This window comes from Bos javanicus, chromosome 4, assembly GCF_032452875.1.
Source record: "Bos javanicus breed banteng chromosome 4, ARS-OSU_banteng_1.0, whole genome shotgun sequence".
NCBI lineage: Eukaryota > Metazoa > Chordata > Mammalia > Artiodactyla > Bovidae > Bos > Bos javanicus.
Genome location: NC_083871.1, coordinates 29,594,183 through 29,619,134, shown reverse-complemented (window position 1 = coordinate 29,619,134; position 24,952 = coordinate 29,594,183). Strand labels below are relative to the sequence as shown.

Here is a 24,952-nt window from a genome sequence, read left to right as displayed (position 1 = left end):
AATATTGTATTGGTTTTGCCATGTATCGAATCCGCCACAGGTATACATGTGTTCCCCATCCTGAACCCTCCTCCCTCCTTCCTCCCCATATTCTAAGACCAAATATAACTAGTCGCTTGGGGCAAAGTTTGCTTGTTTACAACAAAAAACTGTCACCACAACTCACCTTTTTCCTGTAAGAAAAATGTACAGTATTTATTGTGAATAAATGTAGTATTGTCCTCTTCATATATTATCTGAAGAATTCTAACAAAGAAAACAATGCTTAAGAAGATAGTGACCTGAGTAATTTTTGTTTCTATCATGTTCTGCTGTCTTTGAAATTTCTGACAGCTGATATTTCATTGTTTATGTTAATGAAAGCAAATGAAATTCACGTATAGTCTAAAAATAACATTTTAGCTATTCATTTTGGGCTTCCTATAATCAGAATCCTTTAGTAGTAATAAGTCATAAGATTGGGTAAATTAAGTTTCTAACCTACTCCTTTAACCTTGATATCTCAGTTTATGGTGAGAAATGAATATGCTGCAGACAGTTAATAGGGGTGAGAGAGACATCTGAGAGACTACTCCTTTTAGTGTGTGTTCAGCCTTTAACTGAATATTGCTGCTTCTGCTAAGTTGCTTCAGTCGTGTCTGACTCTGCAATCTTATGGACTGTAGCCCACCAGGCTCCTCTGTCCTTAGGATTCTCCAGGCAGGAATACTGGAGTGGGTTGCCATGCCCTCCTCCAGGGGATCTTCCTAACCCAGGGATCTAACTCGTGTCTCCTCTGGCTCCTGCATTGCAGGTGGGTTCTTTACCACTGAACCACTGGGGAAGCCCATTGACCCCATGGTTACAGCCAAAGCCATATTCACATTTTAATATTGTATCTTTCTGAAGTCGAGATCAAAGATATTCGAAGTTTTATTCAAAGGTTTTAAGTTCATGTTCACAAGTTGTCTGTGAACTTGTTTCATCTACAACTTTTTAGAGATGAATGGTTGAGCTAGTGGGATATGTTATTGTGACTATGATTTCTAGATTCTTCCAATAATAAAGAATAGAAGCCATCAAGAAGTACTTTTCACTGAAATGTTACAGAAAGTAGTGTTCCTTATGCTGTGAACTGAAGATTGCCTATAACATAATCACCTGTAGAGTGATTCTTTACTATTTCAGGAGATACTGAATTTGTAGATGTGGTGTGATGCCCAACAATATGCATTGTTACTAACTTCTCAAATAGTGCTTTATATACTGTGCTTTAAGAGCCCCTAACATAATAGACTAACGCATAGACTCCTCAAAGGACTTATGTGTGCTTATTGATAAACTCCAGCGTCAGATGCAAAGACAAAGAAAAATGAACTGCTGGAGCCAGTGTCTCTTTCCAAGGTAGTTTATGGATGAAAATACCTTGGATATTATGGATATTAATTGTATGAGATGTTAATATTTTCGGAAATAAGACTTCCATTATTGAGTTTAAGGAGATGCTGGGTTAAATTTAAATCCTGTTGGAAAAATTTTCAGGAACTTAAATAGGCTTCCCTGGTGGCTCAGATGGTAAAGAATCTGTCAGCAATTCAGGAGACCCAGGTTCGATTCCTGGGTCAGGAAGAAACACTGGAGAAGGGAATGGCTACCCACTCCAGTATCCTTGCCTGGAGAATTCCATGGACAAAGGAGCCTGGCAGGCTACAGTCCCTAGGGTGGCAGAGTCAGACATAACTGAGCAACTAGCACTAAATAGGCCAACATGCAAATAGATTCTCCAAAGGAAGAATCCTTTATTCAGGGAACATCTCACAGACTAATTTTACGTAAAGAACACTGCTGAACTAAAACGATTGTAGAAATGTGGAAACTAAAAAACAACTTGGTGAAGAGACTGATTTCACTTCTTCAAGAGAATTACTGAGCCGGCATGAGTCAGAGCTCTGACTGTTCACCACCACCTCATATCAGTGATGACTTTTGGTTTCAAGTAAGAGAGTCAGACTGTCATAAGTTAAAAAAAGGAAATTATTGCAAGGAAATTCAGAGCTCACAGAATCAGCAGAAGGCTGAGAGCCTAGGATTAAATAAGGCCAGAAACCAGGGAAGGTGTAACTAGTAGCAGTTAAGTATCCAAAAAATAAGAATGCTTTGTTTTCATCCTTTCATCTTTGGACCACTTGCTAGAGGTTCAGAATCCTGGTTGAGAGTATCTAATTTTTGAGGTCTTTATTCACATGCCAGTCCTCTGGCTTTCTGAGAGTTGAGAGAAGGAAGGAATAACTCTTGCCTTTGGCTTCCTTAGTGGAAAATAAAATATTTCAACAAGCTGATAACAAAATTATCTTAGGTTGCTGAAGGAAGCCCTGTAAAGTGACAAATACTCATTACTCAGATAGCCTGAATTCCATGGACTACTCCTTTATACTACAGTTGGATTTTGTTCATGATATGGCTTTAATTTAGCTACCCTACCCATTAACCAGTGCTTTGCTTGGCAATGTTGTTTATTTTCATGGGTGCTTTTGAATGAAATATTTTATCTGTGCATAGTCAAATTCTAGCTTCCTATTATCTTTCTCTATGTAGCATGTAGCAAATTAAAGCATATTTAGCCTTTAATTCATTTTTAGGATGATTATAGAGATGTGATGTTTTAATTAATTTATTAGCTTTGTGAAATTTTTTATTGATAAAGTTTGTAGCAGACCCCATTGTTAATGACATTCATGTGCCACCACAGGCATATTACTTCATTCCACCCAACCAGAAGTGCTGGGAAATGGGCACTTCTGAACAGTCTCAAGGGCTGACCTGATGGGAAGTGAGATGTAAATACCCCGGCTCCCTTGTTTCTTGAAAGGAGTCACATTGGGCCTTGTGTTTCATATTAGTGCTTCTCAAATGATTTGGGGACCAGTTTTTCATTTTCAATCTATCATGGATTGGAAAAAAAGTAAAATGAATTATTAGAAAAATGGATGTTATAAAAATGTCAAGTTTTTATCAAAGTTTCTAAGTTATTGCTTGTAGTTTATATATATAATTTTTCCTGGATGTGTTCAAACACTGGTACTGTCACACACTGTATTTTGAGTAATACTGAGCACTGTTTCCCTAGATTCCCTGTAGGACTAAGCTGCAGTTGCCCATAGAGATAAGTGTATTCAAACATCCTTCATTCACTGCCTTTCCCTCCTTCCTTTCTCCACTGTTCCCTGATATTTCCTTATCTCAGGGTCCTCTTCTAGAGGAACCTAAACTAAAACAAGTAATAATCAGTCTGGAAACTACTCTGTGGTATTCTCCATATGTGAATTTGAATTTTATTCTTGTCTAGCTAACAGGCAACCTGCAGAATAAAAAGCACAAGGGCTTTGAAATCTGTTAAAAAACAATTTTTAATCTGCTACTTAGTAGCTGTAGAATCTTGGGCAAATTATTTAATTTTCCTGAGACTGAATTTATTCATTTATGCACTGATGAAATTAAAATAGCTATCAAAATTGCAAATTAAAACCAGGTATCATTATGCTTCTATTAAAATGTTCCAAATCTAAGACACTGGCAACACCAAATGCTTATAAGGCTGTAGAGCAACAGAAACCTTCATTCACTACTGGTGGGGATGCAAAATGGCAGAGCCATTTTGGAACAGTTTGGTGATTTCTTACAAAACTAAACCACACCCTGCTCACATTATCCATCACTCGTACTCTTTGCTATTTATCAAAAGGAGTTGAAAACTTATCTCCACACAAAAACCTGCACATGGGACATTTATAGCAGCTTTATTTAATTGTTAAAAGTCAGAAGCAACCAGAATATCCTTCAGATGAATGGATAAATACACAATGTATATCCAGATGATGAAATATTATACAGCACTAAAAAGAACTGAGTTATCCACCCATGAAAAGACATGAGGAAACCTTAAATGCATGTTCTTGAGTAAAAGAAGGCAATGTGAAAAGGCTACATACTCTATGATTCCAACCATACAATATGCTTTGGAAAAAGCAGAAGTATGGAGACAGGAGAAAGATGGTTGCCAGGTTAAAAAAGGGGAGGGAAGGGTAAATTGATGGAACATGGGAGATTTTCAGAGCAGTGAAACTTCTTTGTATAATGCTCCAGTGGTGGATGTATGTCATTGTACATTCCACGTAAAATACAGCAAGAGTGAAGTCTAATGTAAACCTTGGACTTCAGGTGATACTGGTATGTCAGTGTAGGTTCATCCGTTGTACTGCTGTGAAATGGAATGTCGATAGTCGGGGAAGCAAAATATGGGAGGGTATGGAGCAAAAAGGAACCCTCTGTACTTTGTCATTCAGTTTTGCTAGGAACCTAAAACTACTCTAAAAAGAGAATCAAAGGGGAATGAAACATGTTAGAATCCATCACATATTATCCCAAGAGTTTTTGTAATGGTAATTTAGGTTGTTTTAATTTTACAATGTAAACAACATTGAAAATACATAAATACTTATTTCAAGACTTGCATATTGTCATAAAAATAACATCAAATATCTTTGGCTTTACTGAATACATAACTTTCCTTTTCTGGAACTATACAATTCTTTACCCACATTAATAGATGTAGTGAGCATGTCTTTATATAGAAGTTTGTAATCCTAGCATTCTTTATGATGGTCTAGTTTAATGTCTTCTTAATCAAACAGATTGTTTCACAGTCTTTTCAGCCTGAAGTCATCCTGTACAATTTGATATAATAACTGTGTGAAAGCTTCACATATTTGTACATGACAGGGACAACTTACTTAATACTGATTTTATTTAACATTTAGCACGTTTAAACTCAAATGCAGTCAAGAGGAGAAATGAATATATATTTTAAATCTTATTGCTTTATTGCTCAATACTCTAAATGTATAGCAGTGTTAAGGATTCACAGCTGGTTCTCCCAAATAAAGGTATCAGCAGACATTGTAAAGACAACATTTCACCATTGACATAGTTCATCTGTTGAGCCACAATGGTATGTGGACTGATTTGCACATCATTACACAGCTTAAAGCTTTTCTGAGCTTTGGTAATTCAGAGTAAGCCCACGACTAAAATTCTCTCTCTAAGTATTTTCTCATGATCACATTGCCTCTGGAGAATGAAGTCACTACAAAATTTAAATTATTCTAATCAAATTCACATGGCATTTTAAAACTTGGAATGCTTTCATTTTCATCCCCCTTCTCCAATTTCAAAATTACTTCATGTTTCACCTTGAAAAATGTAGCCTTTTACAGTGGTGAGGAAATTCTTTGCAAATTGCATGCAGGATATTCAATTTAAACATTTATGTAATAAATATGTTAATGTTTATTGAACATTTACTACATGTAAAGTGATAGGGCCTATGGAAAATACAAGCATTAGTAAAACCCAGTTCCTTTTCTTGAAGATATTAGAACCTGATTTGGAAGTGATATGCAAAAATAAAAAAAAGATGACTGAGTTGGTAAATAGAATAGCTTAGAAATAGGATCTAATATCCATGATAGTGTAATATAACACAAAATCTGCTTGGAATATCAATGCAGAGAGAATAAAAAATAAATAGTTTTGGGACAATTGTGAGTTATTTAGAAAAAAAACCAACATGGATTTGTAAACATTGCATTTTTTAATTTTAATTTTTCCATCTGAAACTAAACCTTTTCTTTCTTTTTTTATTGAAGTATAGTTGATTTACAGGATTATATTAGTTTCAGGTGTACACCATAGTGATTCAATATTTTATGTATTAAACTCTACCACCTATGATGCAGGAGACCTGGGTTCGATCCCTCGGTTGGGAAGATACCCTCGAGAAGAAAAAGGCTACTCACTCCAGTATTCTGGCCTGGAGAATTCTATGGACTGTATAGTCTATGGAGTTGCAAAGAGTCGGACCCGACTGAGTGATTTAAAAAAAAAAAAGTTATTAGAAAATAATGGCTAAATTTCCATGTGCTGTAGAATATATCCTGTTGCTTACCTATTTTATATTAGAAACTTACTTTATACCAAAATGCATTCATGATGGATTAAAAAGCTTAGTGTAAAACTTTTAAGACAATATATACATACATATATATATATTTTTTTCTGGCATTGGTACCAAAAGTTCTCTCTAAATGTAGAAATAGTGTATCTAATTTCAAAAGAACAAATCAACAAATTTGATGATGATTCTTTAAAACTTAGGTGTTTATAAATATTTCAAAAAAGGGTAAAAATACTTAACACAGAATATGTTCATACAAATGGATAAGAAAATATGTAGTCTACAATAGACATATATGCAAAAAAGCATCAGCATATGTTTTAAGGATAGGGAATACAAATGCTTAAAAACATGGGGGAAGGTTCAGGGTTATCTGTTATCCACAAATTATTAATGAAAAAACAATGCCATTTTTGCCCACTGAATGCTCAAAGAATGTTTAAATGACAATACTTAGTCTAACAGTAGAAGGTTGAAATAGGAACTCATTAATGTTAGAATGGTAAATTGGCTCGAATTTTCTTGCAATTAGTTGACAACGTATAATAAAATCTGGCAAAGAGCTGGCTCATTTGAAAAGACCCTGATGCTGGGAAAGATTGAAGGCAGGAGGAGAAGGGGATGACAGGATGAGATGGTTGGATGAAATCACCGACTCAATGGACATGAGACTGGCTAAACTCCGGGAGTTGGTGATGGACAGGGAGGCCTGGCGTTCTATGGTCCATGGGATCGCAAAGAGTTGGACATGACTGAACAACTGAACTGAACTGAACTGAACTGAATAAAATCTGGCTCAGATGGTAAAGAATCTGCCTGCAATGCAGGAGACAAAGCAAGTTTCAATCCCTGGGTCGGGAAGATCCCCTGGAGATAAAATATCTGAAACGTTAATTTCTATCTGGAAAATTTGCCTCCTACTCCTTGGAAGAAAAGTTATGACCAACCTAGATAGCATATTGAAAAGCAGAGACATTACTTTGCCAACTAAGGTCCGTCTAGTCAAGGCTATGGTTTTTCCTGTGGTCATGTATGGATGTGAGAGTTGGACTGTGAAGAAGGCTGAGCGCTGAAGAATTGATGCTTTTGAACTGTGGTGTTGAAGACTCTTGAGAGTCCCTTGGACTGCAAGGAGATCCAACCAGTCCATTCTGAAGGAGATCAGCCCTGGGATTTCTTTGGAAGGACTGATGCTAAAGCTGAAACTCCAGTACTTTGGCCACCTCATGCGAAGAGTTGACTCATTGGAAAAGACTCTGATGCTGAGAGGGATTGGGGGCAGGAGGAGAAGGGGACGACAGAGGATGAGATGGCTGGATGGCATCATTGACTCGATGGACGTGAGTCTGAGTGAACTCCGGGAGATGGTGATGGACAGGGAGGCCTGGCGTGCTGCGATTCATGGGGTTGCAAAGAGTCGGACACAACTGAGCGACTGAACTGAAAGATTCATAAATAAAGTTTTTTATAAAGATGGACATTTCAATATGATATAAATCAGAACAACAACAACAAAATGCAAACTGTTTTTCACTCACTAAAAGAACCCTTTTCAAAGCTAAAGCAGCAAAGAAGAGTATCACGTGTTTTACGCATGCCCTAGGTATTACTGTTCTCTCAGAAATATATGCTGAATAACACCTGTCTTCCATTAGTTAACAAATTTTATTAATCCCACTTTAGTGAAGTTCCTGCAGTCTTTTCCTTCTTGTGTAATTCCTTTATTGCTGTCTTAGTTCAGGCTTTTCTCATCTTTCTCTTGAACTCCCAGCCATCTCATCCCCACAGTGCTATGAGAGTTTTCCTTCAAAAATACAAATCTAAACTCAAGATTGCTTTGACTATTTGGGGTTCTTTGTGTTTCCATACAAATTTTAAGATTTTTTGTTCTAGTTCTGTGAAAATGCCATTGGTAATTTGATAGGGATTGTGTTGAATCTGTAGATTGTTTTGGATAGTATAGTTATTTTAACAATATTGTTTCTTCCAATCCAAGAACATAGCATATCTTTCCATCTGATTGTGTCATCTTCAGTTTCATTCCTCAGTGTCTTTTAGTCTTCTATGTACAGGGTTCTTGCATCCTTAGGTAGGTTTATTCCTCAGTATTTTATTCTTTTTGATGCAGTGGTAAATGGGACTGTTTCCTTAATTTCTCTTTCTGATTTTTGTTATTAGTATATAGAAATGTAACCAGTTTCTGTATGTTAATTTTGTATCCTAAAACTTTATTGAATTAATTGATGAATTCTAGTAGTTTTCTGGAAGAATCTTTGGGATCTTCTGTGTTTAGTATCATGTCATCTGCCAGCAGTGATAGTTTTACTTCTTCTTTTCCAATTTGGATCCCATTTCTTTCTTTTTTTTTTTTTTTTATTATCTGGTTACTGTGACTAGAACTTCCAAAACTATGTTGAATAAAAGTGGCTAGAGTGGGCATCCTTGTCTTGTTCCTGAAACTAGAGGAAATACTTTCAGCTTATAATCACTGAGTATGATGTTAGCTCTTGGCTTGTCATATATGGCCTTTATTATGTTGAGGTGTGTTTCCTCTGGGCTCTGGAGAATTTTTCTGGAGAATTTTTATTGTAAATGGATGTTGAATTTTATCAAAAGCTTTTTTCTGCATATATTGAGATGATCATTTGGTTTTCATTCTTCAACTTGATAATGTGGTGTATCACACTGATTTGTGGATATTGAAAAATCTTTCTATCCTTGAATAAATCCCACTTGACCATGGTGTATGGTACTTAATGCATTGTTTAAGTTCAGTTTGCTAGTATTTAGTGGAGGATTTTTGCACCTATGTTCATCAATGATATCAGTCTATAATTTTCTTTTTTTTAATATCTGTGTCTAGTTTTGATATCAGGGTGATGGTGGTCTCATAGGATGAGTTCAGAAGTGTTTCTTCCTCTGCAATTTTTTGACATAGTTTCAGAAGGATAGGCATAATTCTTCCCTAAATGTTTGCTATGATTTGCCTGTGAAGCTGTCTGGTCCTGGACTTTTGTTTATTGGGAACTTTTTAATCACAGGTTCAAATTCAGTACTTGTAATTGGCTCTGTTTGTATTTTCTACTTCTTCCTGGTTCAATCTTGGGAGATTGTACCTTTCTAAGAATTTGTTCATTACTTCTAGGTTGTTCATTTTATTGGCATACAGTTGCTTAGTGCAGATGCTTATGGTTCTTTGTATTTCTGTGATATCAGTTGTAACTTCTCTTTTTCATTTCTGATTTTATTGATTTGAGCTCTTTTTCCCCTGATGAGTCTGGCTAAAGGTTTCAATTTTGTTTATCTTTTCAGAGAACTAGCTTTTAATTTCATTTATCTCTTTCATTTTTTGGTGTCAATTTTGTTTCTTTCTGCTTTGATATTTGTGATTTTTTTCCCTTATTCTAACTTTGAGTTTTGTTTGTTCTTCTTTCTCTAGTTGCTTTAGGTGTAAAATTAGATTGTTCATTTGGGGTTTTCCTTGTTTCCTGAGGAAAGGTTTTATTGCTATAAACTTCCATCTTAGACCGCTTTTCTTGCATCCCATAGGTTTGGGATTGTCTTTTCATTGTCATTTTATCACTAGGTATTTTTTTATTTCCTCTTTGATTTATGTTCATTGATCCATTGGTCATTCAGTAGCAAAAGGCTTAGCCACCCCATGTTTGTGGGGTTTTTTTTAAAGCTTTTTTTCTTGTAGTTGATTTCTAAACCCATAACATTGTGGTTAGAAAAGATGGTTGAAATGATGTCAGCTTTCTTAAGTTTCCTGAGACTTGCTTTATGGCCCAGCATATGATATATCCTGAAGAATGTTTCATGTGCACTTGAAAAGACTGTGTATTCTGCTGCTTTTGGATGGAATGTCCTATAAATATCAGTTACGTCTATCTGGTATAATGTGTTATTTAAGACTTGTGTTTCCTGATTAATTTTCTGTCCGGATGATCTGTCCATTGATGTAAGTGGGTGTTGAGGTCCTTTAATGGACCAGAAACTGGTGGTCCAGAGTCGACAATAAGTAAAGGAGAGAGAAAGAGAGGCTGATATTCCTTGGTTTACACAGAAAACCCATAAAGTCCTTTGACACAGGGCTTGTGTTGCTCATGAAGGCACCTGGCGCCCTCTCGATGGGGTGAAGGTGCATTGGTGCCTTCTCGAGAGGGTCTTAGAAGCCTGGGCAGGAGAATGAGCACTACAGGTCTCTGCGCTCCAAAGGATTAGCCTGAGAGAGAGAGAGAATGAAACCAAGACACGGGGACCAAAGCTCTGATGGAGCAAAGGTGTTTTAATCAACATGGTGTGGGCATATATACTGTCTTACAAGGTAGTTATTCTCAGCAAAGATAAAGATTAAAATTCCAGACTTACAAAACATAGGCAATCCATATTAAAGAGAAAAAGTTGTAAACAATCACTTTTACCGTATGGTTCATAAGAAGGAAGAGGGTACTTATTACCGTATTGAAAAACTAACAAAGGAAATGTCTGAATTCCTCAGCCCCAGGAGAGGCTTGCCTCTCCTCTTAATTCCTGAATATTCAGGAATTAATAAGGAACAGAGGATTCCTGACAGATCCAAAACAGCACACAGGAAGTCTCCTATTAAATGCTTCCTGACAAGTGGGGTATTAAGGTTTCCCACTGTGATTGTGTTACTGTCGATTTCTCATTTTATGGTGTTAGTATTTGTCTTACATATTGAGGTGCTCCTATGTTGGGTGCATATATATTTATAATTATGTTATTGTTGTTAAATATATCTTCCCCTTGGACTGATCCCTTGATCATGATGTCATGTCCTTCTTTATCTCTTATAACAGACTTTATTTTAAAGTCTATTTTGTCTGATATAAGTATTGCTACTCCAGGTATCTTGACTTCCATTTGCGTGGAAAATGGAACTGGAAGAATCAGGCTTCCTGACTTCATACTATTCTATAAAACTACAGTCATCAAAACAGTATGGTACTGACACAAAAATAGACATATTGATCAATGGAACAGAACAGAAAGCCGCCAGATAAACTCACATACCTTTGATCAATTAGTCTGTGACAAAGGACGCAAGAATATACAATGGAGAAAAGACAGTATCTTCAATGACTTGTGCTGGGTAAACTAGACTGCTATGTGTAAAATAATGAAAATAGCATACTCCCTAACACCATATACAAAAATAAATGCAAAATGGATTAAAGACATGAGTGTAAGACTGGATACTATAAAACTCCTAGAGGAAAACATAGGCAGAACAATCTGATATAAAACACAGAGTATCTTTTTGGATCCATCTCCTAGTGTAATGGAAATAAAAACCAAAGTAAATAAATGAGACCTAATTAAACTTTTAAAAGCTTTTGCACAGCAGAGGAAACCATAAATAAAATGAGAAGACTGCCTGCAGAATAGGAGAAAATATCTTTAAACCACAAAAGATTACTCTCCAAATATACAAATAGCTCATGCAGCTCAACAGCAAAAAAAAAAAAAAGCCAATCAAAAAATTCACAGAAGATCTAAAAAGTCATTTCTCCAAAGACATACAGATGACCAAAGGTGCATGAAAAGATGCTCAATATCGGTAATTAGTAGAGAAGAGAAACAGAAACAAAACTACAATAAGGTATCACCCCGCATCCATCAGAATCATCAAAAAATCTACAAATAATAAATGCTGGAGAGGGTGTGGACAAAAGGAACCATTCTGCACTGTTGGTAGAATGTAAACTGGTGCAGCCACTATAGAGAATAGTATGGAAATTCCATAAAAAACTAAAAATAGAGCTAACATATGATCCTGTAGTCCCACTCCTGTGCATATACCTGGAGCAAGCTATAATTCAAAAAGATACAGGCACCCCAATGTTCATAGCAGCACTGTTTATGGTAGCAAAGACAAACCACCTAAATATCCATTGACAGATAAGTGGATAAAGAAGATATGGTGTATGTACACAGTGGTATATTACTCAGTCGTACAAAAAGAATGAAATAATGCGATTTATCATACTAAGTGAAGTAAGCCAGACAGAGAAAGAAAGATTATTATATGATATTGATTATATGTAGAATCTAAAAAAAAATGATACAAGTGAACTTATTTACAAAGCAGAAATAGACCTATAGACCTACAGAAAGCAGATTTATGGTTACCAAAGGGGAGAGTAAAGGGAGATATAAACTAGGAGTTTGGGATTAACATATACACACTACTATATAAAACAGATAGCCAAAAAGGACCGACTGTATAACACAGGAAACTATACTCAATACTGTGTAATAACCTCCAAGGGAAAAGAATCTGAAAAGCAATATGTGTGTGTGTGTATATATGTATCTCTCTCTCTCTCTCTCTCTCTCTCTCTGAATCACTTTGCTATACATCCTGCCTGAAACTAACACAACATTATAAGTAAACTATATTTCACTTAAAAAGTAAATTAAATAAAACTCTGGACAAAGAGAAAAAGATAGTAAATAAATAAATAAACTTGTTATTATTTTCTTAAACCCATCTATGGCTCATCTTACACCATTCCCAACCTCTCTCCAAGCCATGACAGACCTTTAGCCTCATGTTTGAAACTCTGAATATTCTGAAAGCACTTTCTAGGTACTACTTTCAGTGGCATGCTCCTTGCCTCCTTCTATTTCCATCTACATGCTGTACAGAACAGAATCTTGATTTTTGTACAAGCACTTTTGCTTGTTTTTTTTTTTTTTTTGTAGCGTTTTCCCTCAGCTGAACATTTCTTTCCCTAATTTTTCTCCTTTTTCGTCCTACTCTATTCTCAAGAATTATATCTATTGCTACGTCTACGTCTTTCTGGATTGCTGCTGCTGCTGCTGCTAAGTCAACCCAATGGGCTGCAGCCTACCAGGCTCCTCCATCCATGGGATTTTCCAGGCAAGAGTACTGGAGTGGGTTTCCATTGCCTTCTCCACTTTCTGGATTCCTCTAGGCATAATCTAAAATGTTTTTCACTTTGAAGTAATCTTTAAAGGAAAATTTTTATTTAAAATGTTATGTGTTTTTATAACAGAAAATATGAAGAACATATTACATTTGCACGGTGAATTTCATTTGCTTTATTTTTATGTAGTTTTGTTCATACTGGATTTACAGGTTTTGTTGTAAATCTCTTTCTATGTTGTATATTATTGTTAAGTGAGTTTGTAGTTCAGTCTACTTAAATACATTCCTTGATTCCACTAGATTTGACAGTGAAATAGACAGTATGCTTAAACTGGGTAATTTGAAGAATATTTGACAATACACGGACTATTCGCAAACATGGGGATAGGGTCCAGTGATAGTGTTTTATCCTTGAGTTAGAAACCATGGGGAGATACATCATTATCCTTAGGCTTCAAGGGGCAAAAAAAAGGGTGTATTGCTGGACCTCAGAAGTGCTTAGTGTGTGGATATCACTTGACAAGTTCTGTCATCTTTGTTGAAAAGTCAAAGCCAGCCCGAGGTCATCTTCAGGGAGGGACAGGAAGAATAACTACCCCCTACTTCATTCTTTCCCTCTTCTCTGATCAATACACATCACTGGCCAAGCCCATCCCTAAACCAGGCAGTAGTGGATTCTAGAAAGACTAGCAGCTCAAGGCAGAGAGCAAAGTATAGTGGGAAACTGGTGGGACACAAAAAAGGGACTTGGCATACTCCTAAGATAGGAAGTGAATTGTTTATTGTTTTTCTACTACTTTAATAATAAATATATTTGCATAAACATTTATTCAAATTCTTGAAGAATAAGATTCTTCCTTAACTAATTTCCAAGGTGAAGTTACAGCTTTGCTTTTTTCAAAGGACCCAGAAAAATAAGAATTAAAGGACTTGATGAGATGCTTTGCCCAGTTAAAATCCCAGCCCTGGGAAATGATTGTGACTTTAAAAATGGCATCTTAAGGCAGACTCCCAGCAGGAAATAGAAAGCAGAGTTAAGCTAGGTAATTGAAGTTTGCAGGATGGGTTTTATGGAAGGGAGCAAGTGATTGTATAGTCCCTTGGGCCTTATAACAGAGGGGAGCCTTTAGGACCCTTGTCTTGAAGTGTCAGGAGGAGGAACTGGTTCAAGAAATGCATCCACAAAGGGCATGGAAGATCTGTGTATAGACGGCCTCCAGATCAAGAGAAAGGAGCTAATCAGTGAACCAGCAGGGAATAAGCAGGGCAAATAAGTGCCCAGATGTCAGTTTCTTCCTATCCTCCAAACTCCTGCCAGTGGGCCATACAAACACAGTGGAAGCCAGAGATGAAGTAACTCTTTAATGCAGTCTACACTGACCAGCTTTCTGGGACACACAGAGAGTAGAGAAGGGAACTGGATGGGTGAATGGAAAATATCTAACACATTTAGCTTTAAAGAAGATCAAATGACCAAGGGAAAGGAGATTGGCTTTATTAAGATAGCCTTAATCTATCTTGGCAAGATTAGCAAAAGAAACATGAGACTTGCTCCTTAGTCTGAATTTCACATCTTTGCCTAATGGTTACACTTTTGTATTTCTGTTAGCTGAGGTCTTTTCCTCTAAAATACACCCTTATTTATGCTTGGATTTCCTGAATCGTCTAGTCTGTGAAACACAAGTTTCAGCATCAAATATGAACACATTTTATTTGGCCCTCATACTATCCACTCATAGAGTGGTTCAAAGAATTATTGCTTTTTGTGTGTGTGTATGAAATGTTTTAAAATGAAAAGATTTCAAAATACCCTACTTCAGCTTCTCTTGGACAATCAGAATATTGGGCTCAACTAGGCTTACATTTCTGCAAGGCAGTGAGCTAGAATTGCATATTTGCTGCCACCTAAGGAGCCTAGGCTCCCCAGTTTGCTTCCATCTTCAACATTCCCTGTTGTTTCTTTGAGAGTCAGTTACCATTTTTCACTATAATCATGTTACTGCTTTTCATTTACCTAGACTGGATTTGCTTACCTATGTTACATGCCTGAGTCTTGGGGACATTTAAGTTTGATACTTGCACCAAGTTAAGTTTGACCCAGGGCTTCCCTGGTAGCTCAGTTGTTAAAGAATCCCCCCACAATGCAGAAGATGCTGGTTCAATTCCTGGGTTGGGAAGATGCACTGGAGATGGGATAGGCTACCCACTCCAGTATTCTTGGACTTCCCTGGTGGCTCAGCTGGTGAAGAATCCACCTGCAATGTGGGAGACCTGGGTTTGATCCCTGGGTTGGGAAGATCCCCTGGAGAAGGGAATGGCTGGCTACCCACTCCAGTATTCTGGCCTGGAGAATTCCACAGACTGTATAGTCCATGGGGTCGCAAAGTGTCAGACATGACTGAGTGACTTTCACTTCACTCGCGCTAATGATCCTTGCACTAGAGGCTTATGGACAGAGGAGTAGTGCCTAACCTTCAACTATTTCCTTAGGATCAACTAAACATTTAATATCAGTGCAGCAGGAACTCAGTATAGCCAATGGAATTTGGCATAAGTAAAATTACAATCTTTTCACAATTCCTTTTACCAAATAATGATTACCTGTTAACCTGTTCTGTGTCCTGGTCTTCACCATTTTCCATTGTGCCTCTTCTCTCCGTGTTTTACTCAGCCTATACGAAGTGGTTTAGAACTATATCAGCTTCTCTCCTGTTAAAACAGCTTTGCTTTTGTGAAACCAGATCCTGCCTAGTTGGTTTTAGATCCTGAAACCAAATAATAATATGGCCTCCATCATGGACACTGAAGACAGCATTAAGCACGCACACAAGCAAAGAGCACATATGACAGGTCTGTAACAGGCTTCATTATTTACATAAAGTGGTCAGTAAGACATTGGGCCTGGCACCTTTAAGAAACTATTTATAAGTATTTTTTTGAGTATTAGAAAGGTTAAAATATAATAGGAGTTTGAAGAACTTAAAGGTTCATTTTACCCAGATAGCTAACAATATGTTTCTAGAGAAGGGAGAGATGTAACAACTCAAAGCATAATTGCCATACAACCTTCTTTAGAAGGATAGCAGAGCTTGAAAAATCATTCCAAAAACCTTACTCTGTTTTGGTTTTCTCTTATCTATTTTAGGACCTAGGACAGAAGATTTCAAGATATATTAAAATACAAATACATTTATGTTTTAAAGAGGGTGAAAAAATAATTTTACTCAGTAAAAAAACACATTAAAGATTCTTTCTGGCTTTGGGTTTAATGGGAAAAATTAAAAACAGTAAAGTTAGAACTTGATAATTTTTGAGAAATTTAATTTATTAAATTAGTGTTTTCCTTCAACAAATACATTTTTAAAAGAAAAACAGAGTTTTGATTTTTTTTCTTTTTACCACAAATGTAATGTAATAATAACATGTTCAGAAAAGCTTATTGTCATGACAAAATAACACAGTTATGCCAAAGTAATTATTATAATAATAGCCTATTTCACTTTTTTCCCTTCTCCACCCAACTCTTTTTTTTTTAATGAGCAGACTTGCATTGCTTAGCATCTAAGGCAGATGACAATGCATTCACCAACCTAGTGTTTGCTTTTTTGGGGGGGTGGGGGTGGGGCAAGACAAATCCCATGTAGAAGGAGATGAATCACAGCATGATAACATCCTATCAACAGCTTCTGTCTCATCTTGAACTATGTAAATTGTATAGATTATTTGATTGATCTTGATATTAAGGTGGTAAAATTCTAAAAATATTGACTGATATTTTGATATCTACCTTCTAATGAAAATCTAGTAAAGGTACATAGCAGAGTGATCCTATTACACTTGAACTGGCTGTTCAACATTTACTAAATGGTGCTTCTTACTGGCCTAACAAGCATTAACTGAGTGTTAGGATGTGCCTCGGTCCTAAAGAAGTGCAGAAGAGTAAACTGAGAGTCTGGCACAGGTCCTTCTCTTGCCATAACATGGCAGGCTAAGTGCCTGAGAGCGCTTAGGCCAAAGTTTGTCAGTAGGCAACGAGAAAGGGGAGTGCTGACAGAATCACCTGTAAGGATTTTCCTATTTCACTCTTTAGACTCCACCAATATATATATGTATATATATATATAGGAGTCACAATCTCCAGGTAAAGACGCTAATATTCTACATGTTAGAATCACGTACATAGATTTTAAAAACTACTGCCATCCAGCATTCTTTGAATCAGAATCTCTTGAGTTGGAGGTTGAGCTGATATTTAAATACAGTTGGTATTTCAAAAGAAAAAAGAAGCCTGACAAACTATTCTAATTTATAGCCAGTTTTAAGCACCACAGTCTCACTTGTGTAGGTTGAGAATATTTACAGATAATCCTGATGTTCCAACTCTAGTGCCTCTGTTCACCCTTTTTCTCCATTGCTTATTGAAAAATCCAGACCTGTATAATGAAGAAAATCACAGGGAAGAATGGAGTATCTCACTGCTGGGCCAGATCGGGGCCCAAGTTCTCGATCTATTTCATCTCGATAATACTTTGTTGGGGGAATAGGGGCTGTGCTGTGCATTGTAGTGTTTACCAGCATCCCTAGCTTTTACCCACTAGATGCCAGTTGCATTTTCTCCCCAGTTGTGGCAATAATTAACTGTGTCCAAACATTGCCAAAGGTCCCTTGAGAGGCAAAATCACTTCTGGCTGAGAACTACAGGTCTAGGCAATAAACTAAAGCAAGACCTAGCAAGAAGGCCTGGGACTGGGGTAGACCTGGCCAGATATAATTTGAAATTCTTAAATGCAAACCAGAATGTGTGAAGATTTATCTGGGGCTTTATCTTTCATCTGAAGAAGTCGCATATTATTTTGAATTTTTCTGGTTGTTTATTGTGGTGTAAAAAGCTACTGTAAATCTTAGTGGCTTAGAACAGTGACAACATTAATTTTATTCACAAATCTGAAATTTGACCACGGCTGGGTGAGAGACCTTGATTTTGCTCTACTGGGGCGGCCAAAAAGTGGAGAACAAGAATCATCTAAAAGCTCACTAGCATGTCTGATGGTCGATGGCTGGCTGTCAGTTGGGGCTTTAGTGGGAGCTATGGCTGAAAAATCTGCATGTGGCCTTTCCATGTGGCAGACTGGCTTTCTCATAGCATGATGATTGGATTCTAAGGACAAGCATACCAGGAGAATTAGGCAGAAGCTGTACTGCATTGATGAGCTGTCTCAAGAGTCATATAACATCATTTCCACTGTAGCCAGTCTGCCCAGATTCAAGAAGGAACATAAAACCTATCTTTATGTTCAGATGAACAGATGCCAATGTCATCTTATAGGAAGAGCATTTAAGATGGTGTGCATGGGTACAGTCATCTTTGGAAAATACAAAGGCAGATCATTTAGTATTGCTTACCTGGTGTCTATCACAGAGCTAGCTAAAGATTGTTCTATGAAATACCTATATCAATAAGCTGGGGGATTTTTATTTCAGATGCCAATTTCTGGACCTTTCCCTTGAGGACTCTCATTTGGCAGGTCAACTTTAGGCATCTGGTTTTTCAATAAGTCCTCAAAGTAATTCTTATGTATATTAAGGATGTTCTTTGTTTATACAGATGCTTTCATCATTTACACATTTGCGTTACTCATTTACACATTTTCTTCCATGAAACAAGGTGGAGATACAGAGAGAGGAATGTAGCTAACTAGAAGAACTGTTTCAAACATGTCTTTGGGGTTGTAATATGCACATATTGCTTGTCAAAAGACACTGTGAGAGTAGTGATGCTCACTGGGGTTTTGTGAACATTTGATTTGTTTTAGTTCCCATGCATCAAAATGAAAAGAGGAAAGAGATAACATTATAGTCCAAGTCAAGAGATTTGGGATTTTTTTTTAGTCTATAGTTTTGCAGTCAAATTTTATAAGATTTTATATTACATGTAAAACTATACTTTCAGCATCAAACAAAAAAAGCAGTGTTTATAATGATGTAGCTGGAGTTGTGTCATAAGGAAGGATCCTTTGTAGATACTTAAAAAATGATAATGTATATGGTAATGTGAATACCATTGTCAAGAAGCATCATGAAAAATGTGGGAAATGAAATGCTAATATAGGGACATCTCCCTGACTTAAATTTTGCTGATCAAGCAACTTTAGTTACTTAAAATATACTTGAGAAAACAGCTTGTCAAAAAAGCCTCTGTACAATCAGAATACAAAAGTTCCTACTTTACTTGAAGTGTACATACTATTAACTTGCGTGAAAATCTATCTAACAGCAGGACTCCCAGCTCCCAGCAACAGAGAACATGTAGAATGGGTCAGAAAATGCTCCCAGCAGCAGAAAATGTATAGAATGGGTCAGAAGTGGATGTCTTCAGATTGGCACAATGAGGACAAGGACAACCAAGACAACAATAACACAAAACTTCATGATTTCAAAGCAAAATAGTTTTCAGTTTTTTAGAGTAGAGGAAACCCACTTTTATATTTCATTATTTTTAGGGGTATCATTAGGTACAGTAACTACTTTTCATCATGGGGAGAATGAGTTTTTGAAAAGCTTCAACTATTTTAATTATATACTAGGAAAATATTTTAAAACTTTAGAAAAAAATTCTTACAATCGGTTAAAATTAAATAAACTTTGGTACTTTTAGTAGATAAACCTCCATTATTCATAAAATTATTTTTTATAGATTGCTTCCTTTGCAGAAAATGCTAGATAAGAAGTGTTTATTGATGTACTCATTCTATTAAAATATTTTCTTTTAAAAAATTGTTTATGTATTATTTATTTTTTGCTGCACTGGTTCTTCATTGCTGCCTCTGGGCTTTCTCTGGTTGTGGCAAGTGGGGCAACTCTTCACTGCAGTGCATGGGCTTCTCATTGTAGTGACCTCTCTTGTTGCGGAGCACAGGCTCCAGAGCATGCAGGCTTCAGTAGCTGTGGCAAGGGGGCTCACTAGTTGCAGCTCACCGGCTCTAGAGTTTTGGTGCATAGGTTTAATTGCTCCGTGGCACGTGGAATCCTCCCAGACCTGGGATCAAACCCACATCCCCCGCACTGCCAGGAGGACTCCCAACCACTGGGCCATGAGAAAAGTCCAAGATAAAAAAAAAAAAAAAAAAAACTTTTTTTTTTTTTTCTAAAAACCTTACATATGACATAAAATCTAACTTAGATGTCTAACATGGAGAACTATATCAGCATTTCAGTTATATTCATATCTGGGAAGGAACAGAACCAAGTAGAACCAAGCAGAACGAAGGATCATTTAGCCTGTCACCAAGTCCTATTGAGTCTAGCTCCAAAATTCAGCTTCAGTGTGTTCATTTCTCTTGCTTCCACTGTCACTACCCTTGTTAATGTCACATCAGCTCTCCCATCTGTGCTTCTGTAGTAGGCTATTATCTGTCTCCCTCTTCACTTGGCCCATTCCAACCCCTTTTTCATGAAGTCATCAGATCAAGTTACTTCCTTCTCTAATATGCTAATGTGACTTTTCATTCTATTTCAAGTAAAACCCAGCATCCTTACTCTGACTCTCAAGGCCCTGTATGATCCAGTTCCTTCATACTTCTCCAATCCCATCTCACAAAACTCCCCTTTGCTCATTATGCTCTGTGTCCCTTGGCTGGAGATAGTTTTGCCTGATTCAATCAGATGTTTCTTAGGAGGCAAGTAAAGGAAGTGAGAATAGGATATGGAACAGGGAATTATTAACTCTGGTATCTCATTTACCCTTAAATATATTCAAGAGATTACACCCATTATTTCTGTATTCTATGGAATTCAAAAGATTTAGCATACACATTACATTCAGCAGTGGTTCAATAAACAGTTTAATTGCATTTACCTTGGATAGTTGGAAATGAGAAACATTTTCTTTATTCAGGCTTCTCCTATATTTACTCCATGTCATCCAGTTAATGATAATTTTAATACAGATTATGACAAAAATAAGCCAGTTTCTTAAAGCATTAATAACTGCTACATTTTTCTTAAAGCCAGAAACCATGACTTAAATATTTTTATCTATAAGATGAGCTTAGGAGTAGAAGTGATACATAATAAGGACCCAAAATTTCTTTAATGAATGGAAAATTTCAAACCACTCAGAGGACCTAGTTTAAATTGCCTTTAAGTACCAAATAGATTAAGAAGTGGTTATAATTATATAGGCTGCTGATGCATGTATACAAAAGTGAAAATACATTGTGAAATGTCTTTTTACCCTATACTTATGTGAAAATATGTGATGTTGCAGGCAAAAGTTTTATTATATATTGATTATTACATAAGACCTACTAAGACAGTAGGTCTTATGTAAAATAAAACAAAAAAGAAACCTTTAGGTGGCGGCCAAGAGCTATGATTATGAATTCCATAGCCTGCTTTTGTGAGAATTTATGATCTTGTTTGAAAGTGGTCATGTTAAACCACAAAAATTCAGTGCAAAGCAAGTATAAGAAATAAAGATAGGCCTGAAAGGAATGGATTTGAATGAGAATATTGCAATCAATCAATCAAATCTCTAATTTTGATTTAAAAGTTAGTATTTTGATTATGAATATTAGGAAAGATAATTGTATTGGTATTGGGTCATGGAATTAATTATTCTTGGCAGTTAAATAATTGTTTTAATCTTGAAAGAAATCATCTTTAAACAAAATGGTAGCCTTTTAAGAACTCAGAGAGTGTAATAAAGATGTCAAAACTGTCCAGATGCTCATTGTGCAATTGGAAACTCCACTCAAAGTTGACACAAAGTCTCAAAAAAAAAAAAAAAAAAAAGAGGTCAATGAGCTAATTCATTCTTGCAACATCTGCCAAGCTATGGCTTCTTGGAGCATAATGTATTCTTTTTTTCTTCTTTTGCTGCTCTCTCAAATGAAGAGCCAATCAAATCCAGCATACACCTCTTTCAGTTTTAGAAAAAAAGAAGGAAAACTGAAATAATTTTTTAAAGCATTATGATTTTCTGACAGTGTGCACTGGTTTTTCTTCTCTGCTAGTTCATTTCTTCAGTATGCACTAAGTTACTTAAAGAAGAAACAGTTTTAAACATCACTATTAGATATTGGTCTATAAAAGGTATAATTTTAAAGTTTTACATTAATGATTAGTTCTGTTAGCATTTAGACTCATTTTGTACATTTTTGACAATGTTTTTGGCAACATATACTTTAGATATTTGCTTTCATTTAATCAGAATTTTGGTGATGAAGTGTCTCTAATTCAGTTCTTATCCACCTCAGTAGCACACATTTAACATCAACTGTATGCACACCCAGGGGCATGGAGGAGAGAAAACAAAAGACAGATTCAGTATGCATGGAAATTTATAAGCTTTTCAGATGCAAGAGAACAGAAACAAGTAAAAATACTATAGCAAAAACCACACATTGTTTTTGAGCAATAAGAAAGGAGAGAAGGAAAAATATGAGTTGATATTAATTAAGAAAAGCTCTATAGAGAAGATAAAATTAAACTGATATTAATAGTTTCCCAGTACATTATTGGGAAAGTAAGCATTTTAATTCATAAGAAACTTTATTTCAATTACTTAATGTTAATATTCCAAAATTATACTGTAGTAATACAGATGTAACAAGAGCGTTGAACAGTTTCCTTTCTAAGTATTCTTCACTGTGTTAGTCAATGGAGATGGTGACAGTTCAGTCACTCAGTCTTGTCCAACACTTTGTAACCCCACGGACTGCAGCATGCCAGGCTTCCCTGTTCATCACCAACTCCTGGAGTCCACCCAAACCCATGTCCATCGAGTTGGTAGTATCATCCAACCATCTCATCCTCTGTCGTTCCCTTCTCCTGTCTTCAATCTTTCCTAGCATCAGGGTCTTTTCCAATGAGTCAGTTCTTCACATAAGGTGGCCAAATTATTGGGGTTTCAGCTTCAATATCAGTCCTTCCAGTGAATATTCAGGACTGATTTCAGGATGGAGTGGTTGGATCTCCTTGCAGTCCAAGAGACTCTCAAGAGTCGTCTCCAAAACCACAGTTCAAAGCATCAATTCTTCAGTGCTCAGCTTTCTTTATGAGCTTTCTATATAAGAACCCCATGAAAAGAATGAAAAAGGAAATGGTGACAGTCCCACTCAAAAAAGCATTTAGTATGTGGCTGGATTACATAGCAAGCTGCACAAGGAGGATTTCTCAGAAATTATTTTAGTCCTTTAGCAGTTTGCAATGTAAAACTGTCTAGGAGTAAAAATTAGGCTAAAAATCTGAAATTTGAATGTATGGGATTTATGTTGTAGAAATATTTTCTATATCACCATGAACGTATTCAAAATTATATTCTTGAAGCTAGAAATCTGAGAGTTGGCTCTTACACTGTCTCTCATGGTGAATATGGTGATAAAGTTGTGGTCAGAGTACATCATTTCTCTGGAAGTATCTTCCTTCTATGTAACATGAAAGAGGAAAACTATGTCTCTAAATTTCCTCTTAACTCTAAAATGTTATGTTCAAGGATTTTTGGAGAATAAAACCCCCAAATCATTCAACATTATCAAAGTAGAAAGTTTTTTTCCATCTCATGAGTAAAAGCATGGCATATTTCAGTGAGAACTGCAAAATGAATCTAACTGTATATAGTACCCTATGCATAGGTCAAGATGACTCCCTAGCATTGTGCAATGTTCAGCCTGTATGACTTATATGTTGGCTTAATAATTATATCAATAATAAGGAAAATAAGGTGTACAAAATTCCTCTGCAGTAAAAATTTTATTATAGCAGAATACAGAATTTTATAAATTTGGTTTTGTTTCCAACCCATGGTCCATTTTAGAATCTGAAGTCTTTAAGCAAGATAAAAACTGTTAAATGCAAAAGCAGTACTGAAGAAAATGGAAAGAGCATATATTTTAACTATGGGGAGTGATAATGATTGACCAAGGTTTTGAGTGCTATAAAATCAGTAGATATCATGGGGCATGAATGTTTTCTGATGGATTTAAAAGGCTGAAAATTAGTCAGTGACTGAGTGTGACTTTTAGGTGCTTAATAAATGTAATTTACATTAAACATTAATTTCAAGTATGACAAAGCAAGCATACATGAATAATCTGCCACTGTGCTAATAGATATATTGTAAACTGCAATTGGATAGAAATTTGGCTACTTTGGTTGAATGGGAAGGAAAGTTGATAGCCTCAATTTGTTACATCTTTATTCTGCTTTGTCAGTTGACCAACTATATATGAAAATTATTTTATCTTGAGTGACAGCAACTCAGCATGCTGGACTTACTAATTTCAAAGTTCTGTTCTTCTCTACATGATTAGGGTGAATAATGCCTGACCTAGGCAAATAAAAGTGACAAATCTCATTGATTCTACTCACTGTGAACTTACAGGGAGGACAAAGAGACTGGTTAACAAGAAGGAAGCCTACTATTTAAGATGTTATTTCCTAAAGCTGAGTTTTTCTTCCGCTTTTATCATAATAAATTGCTCCAGTTATAATCTTTGACACAAAGTCTGGGATTCAAAGAATCAGGAAAAAGTAATACATGGAAAGAGAGAGAAAAAGAATTAATCCAGAAACAATACATAATAATAAAAAAAAGAGAGCAAAATTTACAAATTTCTAGGAGAAAAGAAGGAACAAAGAGAAAAAGAAAGGCAGGTAAGGAGGCTGAGAATAAGGATAATACAGAATAGGTAAAGATCGAAGAGGAAAGACAATAAGAAACAAGAATGAAGCCAGTGAAAAAAGTGACAAAAATGTAGAGCAGAAACAGAACAAAATGGGGGAAAGGAGGTCAAAGCTTAAGAGCAAAAGCACAAAAAGGGCTAGAGGACGGCAGGCAAAGAAGTGAGAAACAAATGGAGCGGGTGCAGTTGTCTGGATTATAAAGCTGGGAGAAAAGAAGGCAGACAGGAGGGCTGGCGGTTGCAGAACAGAAAGTCACCAGAACCAGTGGTTTTCCTTTGTCTTTTATTAATGGACTTCATGCCACTTGAATGGAACTTGCAGATGAGTGTGAATTATTTTACTGGTATCATTTATCA

At 36.2% G+C, this 24,952-nt stretch overlaps 1 pseudogene; it reads left to right on the top strand.

Moving 5' to 3' along the window:
• Positions 1-1,915: 1,915 nt before the first annotated feature.
• Positions 1,916-24,952, top strand: part of LOC133246741 (large ribosomal subunit protein eL6-like) — an 81,176-nt pseudogene continuing 58,139 nt past the window's right edge.